The 9,423-nt window shown below is 42.8% G+C and overlaps 1 protein-coding gene across 1 annotated transcript in view; it reads right to left on the bottom strand.

Annotated features, from left to right (window-relative positions):
• The window catches only part of LOC146670826 (uncharacterized), a 411,199-nt gene that overhangs the window by 317,441 nt on the left and 84,335 nt on the right, over positions 1 to 9,423 (bottom strand). The gene's annotated exons all lie outside the window — the stretch shown is intronic.

The following is a 9,423-nucleotide window of genomic DNA, read 5'->3' as shown; positions in this document are numbered from 1 at the left end:
CGGTGCTTCAGTGCAGACAATAAGAATTACAGTTTTTGCTCGTTGCTTGAACACTATAAACCCATGCTTAGACTAAAGTAACACAACTTGAAGCTTTTGTTACCATACCCCAAACACATGTACCCATACCTTAAACAAAAGTGCTGCTTTGCACTCTGGTTGCAATTATGCAACACACTTACTCCTTTATGCAACACACATGGTCCTGCATGCTACACTCTATTTCATACATAAGACACTTCGTTCAAAAATGAAATTTCAGGGTGCCATTTGGAAAACACATGTATCCAAAATACAAAACACATCGGGTAATTGCAACCACTCAAATATACACCTGAAGGCACTTACTTGCAAAACTGAACACCAATTAGCCAACCACAAAAAGCCCTCAGTTTAGCCATTTCAAGAACTTTGCAAGCATGGATGGAGGGAGAGCAAGAGGAAGAGGAGGAGGAGGTCAAAGAGGCCATGCACGGACCTATATTTCTGATGATATAAGAGCAACTTTGGTGGACCATGTCATCAACCACGGCCTGACTATGAGGGAAGCTGGGCAGAGAGTCCACCCACATCTAAGCCGCTTCACAGTGGCATCTGTAATAAGAAAATTCCGACTAGAAAACAGGTCTGTCTTCATCTCACTGCCTTCTACTCTACTCAGATGGTTTTTATAGTACTGTTCTACAGTTACCATATCAAGTGTGCAGGGTACTGCAGGGTGCTAATGCTCCTTTTGCAGCCAAAGTGGTAGTTTCTGTGAAACATACCATGATTACTTATATTGAAGTACAGTGTTGTACAGTGGATGATACAGTATATACAGTAAAGTACTGTAAGAAAAATAAGCAAACCGATGACAATATGTGGTTGTATTTCTCTAGAATAACTCGAAGACCTTCTGGGGGAGGACGCCAACGCCTGTTCACACAACGGCAGGAACTTGCCGTTGTGGACCTAGTGAGGGCAGACAATGCTATGCGTCTCCACCAGCTACGAAAGCAAATACTTGCAGACAGGCGAGTGTTCAGCAACATAAACCATGTGAGCATCACCACCATCAGACGCATCTTGGGAAAACACAGCATCACCATGAAGCAGCTCTACAGAGTCCCATTTGAGAGGAACAGTGACAGGGTCAAAGGACTTCGAGCTGAATATGTACGGGTACGTGTAACTGTCCCTTACATTTACAATAGAGTATTGGTGAAGTCCAGTAGCAGCTGAATATGTACCATATCAGTACCACATGGATCCATTCTGAGAGCTACACAGGTACCTGTGTGATGGGTGAGGGTTCTGTATGTGTAGCACTGTAGTGCAGTAATATGTTCTCTTTTTTCTTTTCTTTTTTTACAGAGAATCTTGGCCATGGATGGAGCTGCACAGCCTCATGAATTCATTTTCATTGATGAAGCTGGATTCGACCTGTGCGAAACAAGACGACGGGGTCGTAATGTAATTGGCCAAAGGGCAATTGTGCACGTCCCAGGGCAGCGCGGGGGAAATATCACATTGTGTGCCGCCATAAGCCTTCGAGGGCTTCTGCATCATCATGCAAAACTAGGTCCATACAATAGCCAACATATACTCACATTTCTAGATGCTCTCCATGATATAGTTGTACAGAACAGAGCAGATCAGCCCAGGTTTGTGGTGATATGGGATAATGTCAGTTTCCATCGGGCTGCTCTGGTCCAGGCCTGGTTCTCCAACCACAGTCAACTTGAAGTGGTATGCTTGCCCCCTTACTCACCATTTTTAAACCCTATAGAGGAATTTTTTTAGGCTTGGAGATGGCGTGTATATGACCGCCAACTACATGCCTGCATGCCTCTTCTGCAGGCAATGGAACAGGCCTGCGGCGACATTCAGGTGACAGCAATCCATGGATGGTTTTGACATGGAAGAGGATATTTTCCCCGGTGCCTAGCGGGAGAAGACATTGCTTGCGATGTTGATGAGGTCCTGTGGCCAGACCCCAACAGACGGCGGGATCCATGAGCCCACGTATGCACAATTGTCATGATTTTTTGTTTACAGTATAGTGTTTTTTCTATTACTGTATTATGGGTTTTTTGTTTTTGTTTTGTTTTTTTGCTTTATCTGAATTCATGGTACTGCAATGTACAGTGCTGCAATGTACAATATTGAGTAGGCCTATTTGCTTTTTTGGTTGTTTGCAAATGTGTCTCCTGAAAATATGCCTTCTGAATGAACAATGGAAATCAAAGACTGCAGTGCTTTATATAAAGTAGACTAGTGTGTTCCCCCTGCTCTGTAAGTGTTTGCATATGATGCAAGTATGTGTCATTTTGTCAACAGAGTTACATTTTGACAAAGGAATGTCAGGTTTTGACAGCAGAGTTTAGGTTTTGAGAGTAGAGTTTCAATTTGGTGCAGATGTGAATGGTATATTTCCCAGTGTTGTGTCATGTGTACTTGTGTTTAGGGTTTTGGCACAATGAGCAAAGTTTTGCAAAATGTGTTCAGGCAACGGGCAAAAACTGTAAAGTGCTATGTAGAAAGAAAGATAGATATGTGCATGAGATATACATGAGATATATACATGAGAATAAGAATTATGAGTGCTACGTAGAAAGATATATACCCTGTCACTGTTCCTCTCGAATGGGACTCTGTAGAGCTGCTTCATGGTGATGCTGTGTTTACCCAAGATGCGTCTGATGGTGGTGATGCTCACATGGTTTATGTTGCTGAACACTCGCCTGTCTGCAAGTATTTTCCGTCGTAGCTGGTGGAGACGGATGGCATTGTCTGCCCTCACTAGGTCCACAACGGCAAGTTCCTGCTGTTGTGTGAACAGGCGTTGGCGTCCTCCCCCAGAAGGTCTTCGAGTCATTCTGGAGGAATACAACCACATATTGTCATCGGTTTGCTTATTTTTCTTACAGTACTTTACTGTATATACTGTATCATCCACTGTACAACACTGTACTTCAATATGAGGAATCAGCCACTTTGGCTGCAAAAGGAGCATTAGCACCCCGTACACTTGATATGGTAATGTGATATACTGTAGAACAGTGCTATGAAACCATCTGAGTAGAGCAGAAGGTATGGAGGTGAAGACAGACCTGTTTTCTAGCCGGAATGTTCGTATTACAGATGCCACTGTGAAGCGGCTTAGATGTGGGTGGACTCTCTGCCCAGCTTCCCTCATAGTCAGGCCATGGTTGATGACATGGTCCACCAAAGTTGCTCTTATTTCATCAGAAATATAGGTCCGTTCATGGCCTCTTCGGCCTTCTCCTCCTCTTCCTCCTCCTCCTCTACCTCTTCCTCTTCCTCTTGCTCTCCCTCCATCCATGCTTGCAAAGTTCTTGAAATGGCTACGCTGAGGGCTTTTTGTAGTTGGCTAATTGGTGTTCGGTTTTGCAAGTACGTGCCTTCAGGTGTGTATTTGAGTGGTTGCAATTATCCGATGTGTTTTGTATTTTGGATACATGTGTTTTCCGAATGGCACCCTGAGATTTCATTTTGTGAGCGAAGTGTCTTATGTATGAAATAGAGTGTAGCATGCAGGACCATGTGTGTTGCATAAAGGGGTAGGTGTGTTGCATAAAGGAGTAGGAGTGTTGCATAATTGGTACTGGGGTGCAAAGCAGCGCTTTTGTTTAAGGTATGGGTACATGTGTTTGAGGTATGGTAACAAAAGCTTCACGTTGTGTTACTTTAGTCTGAGCATGGGTTTATAGTGTTCAAGCAACGGGCAAAAACTGTAATAACCTAACAAAAATGTGCGTTTTAGTTCAAAGAGGGGAGTGGAAACCCTGACTGATGCAAACACCGCAATAGACACGACCATCATTAACTACGTTGGTGATGCAGCCTTGCTTCGTGGTTTGGTTGCACAGAAGTCTTCAGTCAAACTGGCAGCGGATAAGCAGGCCTGAGCTGTCTGTGTGGCTGTGAAAATCTCATTACAGCTGTGTTTAAGACCCACTTTACAACAATCACATCATGTTTTGTTTTTGTTCGTTTTTTCTGCTCAGATTATCGCACCTGATCATCTGCCAATCAAAGCCGGTGATACATTTTTCAAGACCTGCATCGTATTGAAATAATCTGTTTTGAAAAATGTAATGACACTGTTGACCTTTGTTTTCTTTTACCGCTGTGGGCCTGAGTGGCTGACTTTGACCTCACCAAACCAGGTATGTGAATAAAAGCACACCTGCACCTGCATTTCAAAGACCATCCAGGTCTGGGCTTTGGTGTCAGTGTGTGTGTGTGTGTGTGTGTGTGTGTGTGTGTGTGTGTGTGTGTGTGTGCGCGTGTGTGTGTGTGTGTGTGTGTGTGTGTGTGTGTGTGTGCGTGTGTGTGTGTGTGTGTGTGTGTGTGTGTGTGTGTGTGTGTGTGTGTGTGCGTGCGCGCGCATGTGTGTGTGTGTGTGTGTGTGTGTGTGTGTGTGTGTGTGTGTGTGTGTGTGTGTGTGTGTGTGTCATTTCTTATTGTTTCTCGCTAGGAGTGCACCTCAAAATATTTTGTCCTGTATACTTTTTAGTTACTTGAGTTAGTCTAGCAGTGTAAAGTGTAAATTATTATGCTCATTAAGCTGAAGTGAAACTTGTATCACTGCAACCGATACATTTCGAAACGTGAGTCTTTGCATAGCTTCTTTACCTCTCAGTGAGGAGACGGTGAGTGTTTGCAGACACGCTGATGTGTTCCTTAGCAACCACAGTAATTGCAAGGAGGTAGTGTAGCATCATACACCTCACTATCAACCTCCAGCAACCACCATCTGATCAAGGAATGAGCATTTTCTTCTTGTAACTTGAGTTTATCAGGGGGTCACTGATGTTCTCTGCATGCAGAGGCTTTAGCTATTAATTTCATAGCAAGTCCCAGTAACCTATGGAGACCACTCATCAGCTGGTTAAGGAATACACATTGTTGACATTGTTGTGGCTGCAAGACGGTTGCAGACCCTCATGGTGGTGGATGAAAAAAAGCCAGCTTTGTACCACGTTTTATTAGCATCCTTTAACATTTGCTGAGATACATCAGGCTGGACCAAAACAATGGATTCATCCAAACTAACAAATAAATAAATAAAAGATACCCCAGTGTAATTTTCAATGTAATTCTGTTACTTAAGTACAGTGTAAAATCTTTAATTTCATTGAATCTGGTCAAATGAAATTGACTTGATTGGTTTACATTCAGTTTATCCAAAACACATTTCCCTTAATGATTCATTATTTAAGTAAATAAACCTTTAATTTTATATATTTCAGTTTTCAATCACTGTAAAATATTGCTTCCTGTATGGCTTTACTGAGGGTGAAGAGTTCATTGGACAAGGGCCACTTAAAAAATGTTCTTGGTTCACATCACTGCAAACTGCTTCTTTATATCTAGCAGACCTAGTCTAACTAGTTAATGCCCAACTAGTTCAGGACTATCTTAAGTCATTCGAGGATGTTTGTTGAAATCAGCAACTTCTCGCTGCCAAAAGTGACACCATGAGAGCACTTAGAGCAACCAGAATGACAGCAACAGCAACAGTGACTTGAAAAATGCTGAAATCCTCTGTAATCCACGAACTAAGGATTCAAGCAAGTAGCTCCACTCACATATAAATATGTTCCAAGGCTATTTATTGAAGACAAGTTCTACTGTGAATAACTATGCAGCAAATTCTGGTCATTTTACCCCTGTTAGCATCACGATAGCATTTTCTTACAGTCCAACATGCTTCTCTCTGTTTTTAAGGGTCAAAACTGTAACATCTTAGAAAAGACAAAAGCGTGCATGTATCCCTAAATTCAGGATCAATTTCTTCTGAAGGGATACAGCAGAAAAAGGTAAAGCGCTGTTAGACAGAAGACAGTTACTGCGAGTCAGTAAAACACTTAAATGTCAAAGCCTGTGTCATGTGTGAGAGGGAGGAAGCACGCTGTCATCTGTCACAGGCATGTTTGTGTGCACAGAAGGAGACAAGAGTTTTTGTGAATGAACGCTGAACCGGTGTGACACAAAAACATTCTGTGATTGCACATTCAGAGACACTGGCAGAGATATTTTGTGCGTACTGTCAGCCGTGTGAAGCATCGCATCAGCATGAAAGGAGAGGCGGCCTTTTGAAAACAAGCCCTTCCCCGTTGGACTTGAGAGGCTGCTTTGCAAGTCACTGCTAAAACAGAGCCATCCACAACATCTGCATCAGAGAGAGAGACAGGAGGGCTGGCTGCATGTGTATGCGTGTCACAGCTTGTATGCCTATTCTATTTTCTTGTATGTTTTTTGAGAGTGCTCAGAGGGGGTGTGATGGAGAGGGGAGTCTTGTCGGTGCTGTACACAAAGAAGATAAAGCTACTAATGGCCTGGGTTTCCTCTAATGGAACGCTGAGCTGAGTGTGTGTGTTTTATGTGTGTGTGTGCATCAACAAAGCTGCATTCAAAGCATCTCTTATTCATGGCTGCATTACAGCATTCAGGCCTGGGCTTTCTCTCTCTTTTCTATTTGCAGCTCCCTCTCTCTGTCCTTACATGTGGGCATCTTGCGCCTTCTGTTTCCAGGCTGCAGAGCTGCGCCCGTCAGCCCCCTGCGTACCAATGAAAGATCCACTCTGCTTCTGTGGCGTCCCTGCACCTCATCCCACATCTATCACACCAAATCACTGCTGTGAAGGTGAACACAGCCTCATCTTTCTGCTGATGTGGGAGCATTTTACATGCAGGAGAACTTGTTATTAACTGAGGTCACAAAGCTTCTATTTTTTTTCTTTTTGCACAGTAATGGACACATTTACTGTATCTACAATACAACTAAGCAGTAACGTGGCTGGTCTGTTCACTCAAATTATGATCAAGGTGGTTCTTCACTGCAGTTATCTAAATTCAATCTAAATTTAGTTGGACTATGTTTTTCTGCTGTGTCTAAATGTTGCCTGTAAAATGCCACTTATGTCACTTATAAATGAAGTGAGCAGCTGGTTTTATGCCAGTAGGTGGATTAAAGTTCTTTTTGTGTCACGTTTACATTATTTCTATTTGCCTTTTAGCCCAGTGGTCTCATCACATGTAAATGAGTGGTACCATCTTCTGGTGAAAAGAGGGTAAAACAATGAAAGAGGGGGGAAAGCACATACACTGAATACAGCTTATATACTCTTAATATACACTCACTGGTCAGTTTGTTTGATGCACCTGACTAGTATTGGGTTGGGCCCAGGTTTGACTTCAGAGCTCCCTGCATTGTTGGTTGTACAGATTAAACGAGGTGCTGGAAACATTCCTCAGAGATGCTGGTCTATGTTGACATGATGGCATCACAAAGCTGCTGCAGATTTGTCCGTGATCTTAATCTCACCAATCTCCCACATCCCTGAGGTGCTCTATTGAATCAAGATCTGGTGACTGCAGAGGTGATTTGACTACAATGAACTCAGGAAGCAGCCATCAGAAGGTGGTACGCTGTAGTCGCAAAGGGATGGACACAATCAGGAACAATTCTCAGGTAGGCTGTGGTGTTTAAATGATGCTCGGTTGGTGCTAAGGGGCCAAAGGTGTGCTGAGAAAATATCCGTCAAACCATTACACCACAATAACCACAATAGTTTCATTTATTTTGAACATGTAAAACAATATGCAGACAGTCATTTAGGAAAAATAGAACAAAAACAATACGATAAAAAAAAAAGTTGAATACGAAGCGTATTGTCGCAAAATCGATCAATGTAGAGCAGTGTCACAAACCACGGAGGCCCCAGAAAGGTGCAATCAAACGTTGAGTTTATTAACAGCCCGGAGAAAACATCAACATATGTCTTGTCACCGAAATACATGTTGTGGACATTTATAAAGCAGTGGGGTACACGCCCCCCCATGGCGTCAATGACAGATTAAAATAGGTTCCAGACATTAGTCACCGTTAATCGTACATTTTTAATAGCTATAACAGACATAGCACTTCTCTTTTCTATAACACCTTCCATACAAGGTAATAAACTTCAAGCCCTCAGGGTCTCTGAGGCTAATTATTGACTCTGGTCATCTGTTACCAAGTAGAATAAAATATATTAAGACACCAAATGAGTTAAGGCCTCAGGCCAGACACATTCCTAGATTATATGTATTATATGTACTGTGAGCATGCATTGCAGTTATCCTTCTATGTTCTAGTTTCCCTCAGCATGGATCACCTGGACAGTCACGCCAGTGAAGCTTAAGACCCTTAATGACCCGAACATCAACTCAAAATAAGCACAGATATGCAATGTGTATAAAATACTTCTAACCGTACCTGTAATAAAAGTTAACATAATGGAAGGATCCTCAAATGGACATCTTCAATAAACAGCTGTAATGCAGTATCAATACTGTGAGAATTATTATTAGATGGGGCAGCACGGTGGCACGGTGGTTAGCACTGTTGCTGCACAGCAAGAAGGTCCTGAGTTCAATTCCACCATCAGGCCGGGGTCTTTCTGTGTGGAGTTTGCATGTTCTCCCCGTGTTTGCGTGGGTTCCCTCCGGGTACTCCGGCTTCCTCCCACCGTCCAAAGACATGCAGTTTGTGGGGATAGGTTAATTGGATAATCCAAATTGCCACTAGGTGTGAATGTGCGAGTGAATGTGAGTGTGAATGGTTGTCTGTCCTTGTGTGTTGGCCCTGCGACAGACTGGCGACCTGTCCAGGGTGTACCCCGCCTCTCGCCCTATGACAGCTGGGATTGGCTCCAGCACCCCCCGCGACCCTGAAAAGGATAAGCGGAAGCGAATGGATGGATATTATTAGATGGAATAATGCTGTAAAGAATGTTATTAATGCAATTATAATGATGCAGATTATATGGCAGCAATAAAAGAATTTCTGTATCTTCACAGTATCTTGACATTTGCTTATTTCGTTTACATATCTGAAACAGAGTGGCAGAAAGTGCAAACTTATTTAAACCTCTTCTCCATAAATTATCAATTATTATTTATCCATCCATTCTCTTCCGCTCATCCTTTTCAGGGTCGCAGAACTCAGGGAGCTGGAACCTATCCCAGCTTTCTCAGGGCGAGAGGCATGCTAACACATAGACACAGCCATTCGCACACACATTCACACCTATGGGCAATTTTCAGTTTCCAGTTAACCTATCCCCACTAACTCTATTTAACTGGACTGTGGGAGGAAGCCAGAGTACCCAGAGAGAACCCAGGCAAACACAGAAAAACTCCAGCCTGATGGTGGAATTGAATGTTCTTGATGTGAGGCAACATTGCACACCACAATGCCACCATGCTGCCCTTCCCTATTTATATAAACCTGAATTACAAGAATAAATATACTTCTAGTTACACATAATTTCTACACAATATATGAAATACAAAACATTGTCATAGTTACTGGGAGAAACTATATTCTGATGCCATAAGGTTCCTTTTTATAACGCCCGGTGTTAT

The sequence above is a fragment of the Rhamphochromis longiceps genome, linkage group LG4 (assembly GCF_057381845.1).
Source record: "Rhamphochromis longiceps isolate RC_006_pf linkage group LG4, R_longiceps_female_GT1.1, whole genome shotgun sequence".
Taxonomy (NCBI): domain Eukaryota; kingdom Metazoa; phylum Chordata; class Actinopteri; order Cichliformes; family Cichlidae; genus Rhamphochromis; species Rhamphochromis longiceps.
The sequence above is the reverse complement of the archived record's forward strand: the minus strand, read 5'-3'. Positions and strand labels throughout refer to the sequence as shown.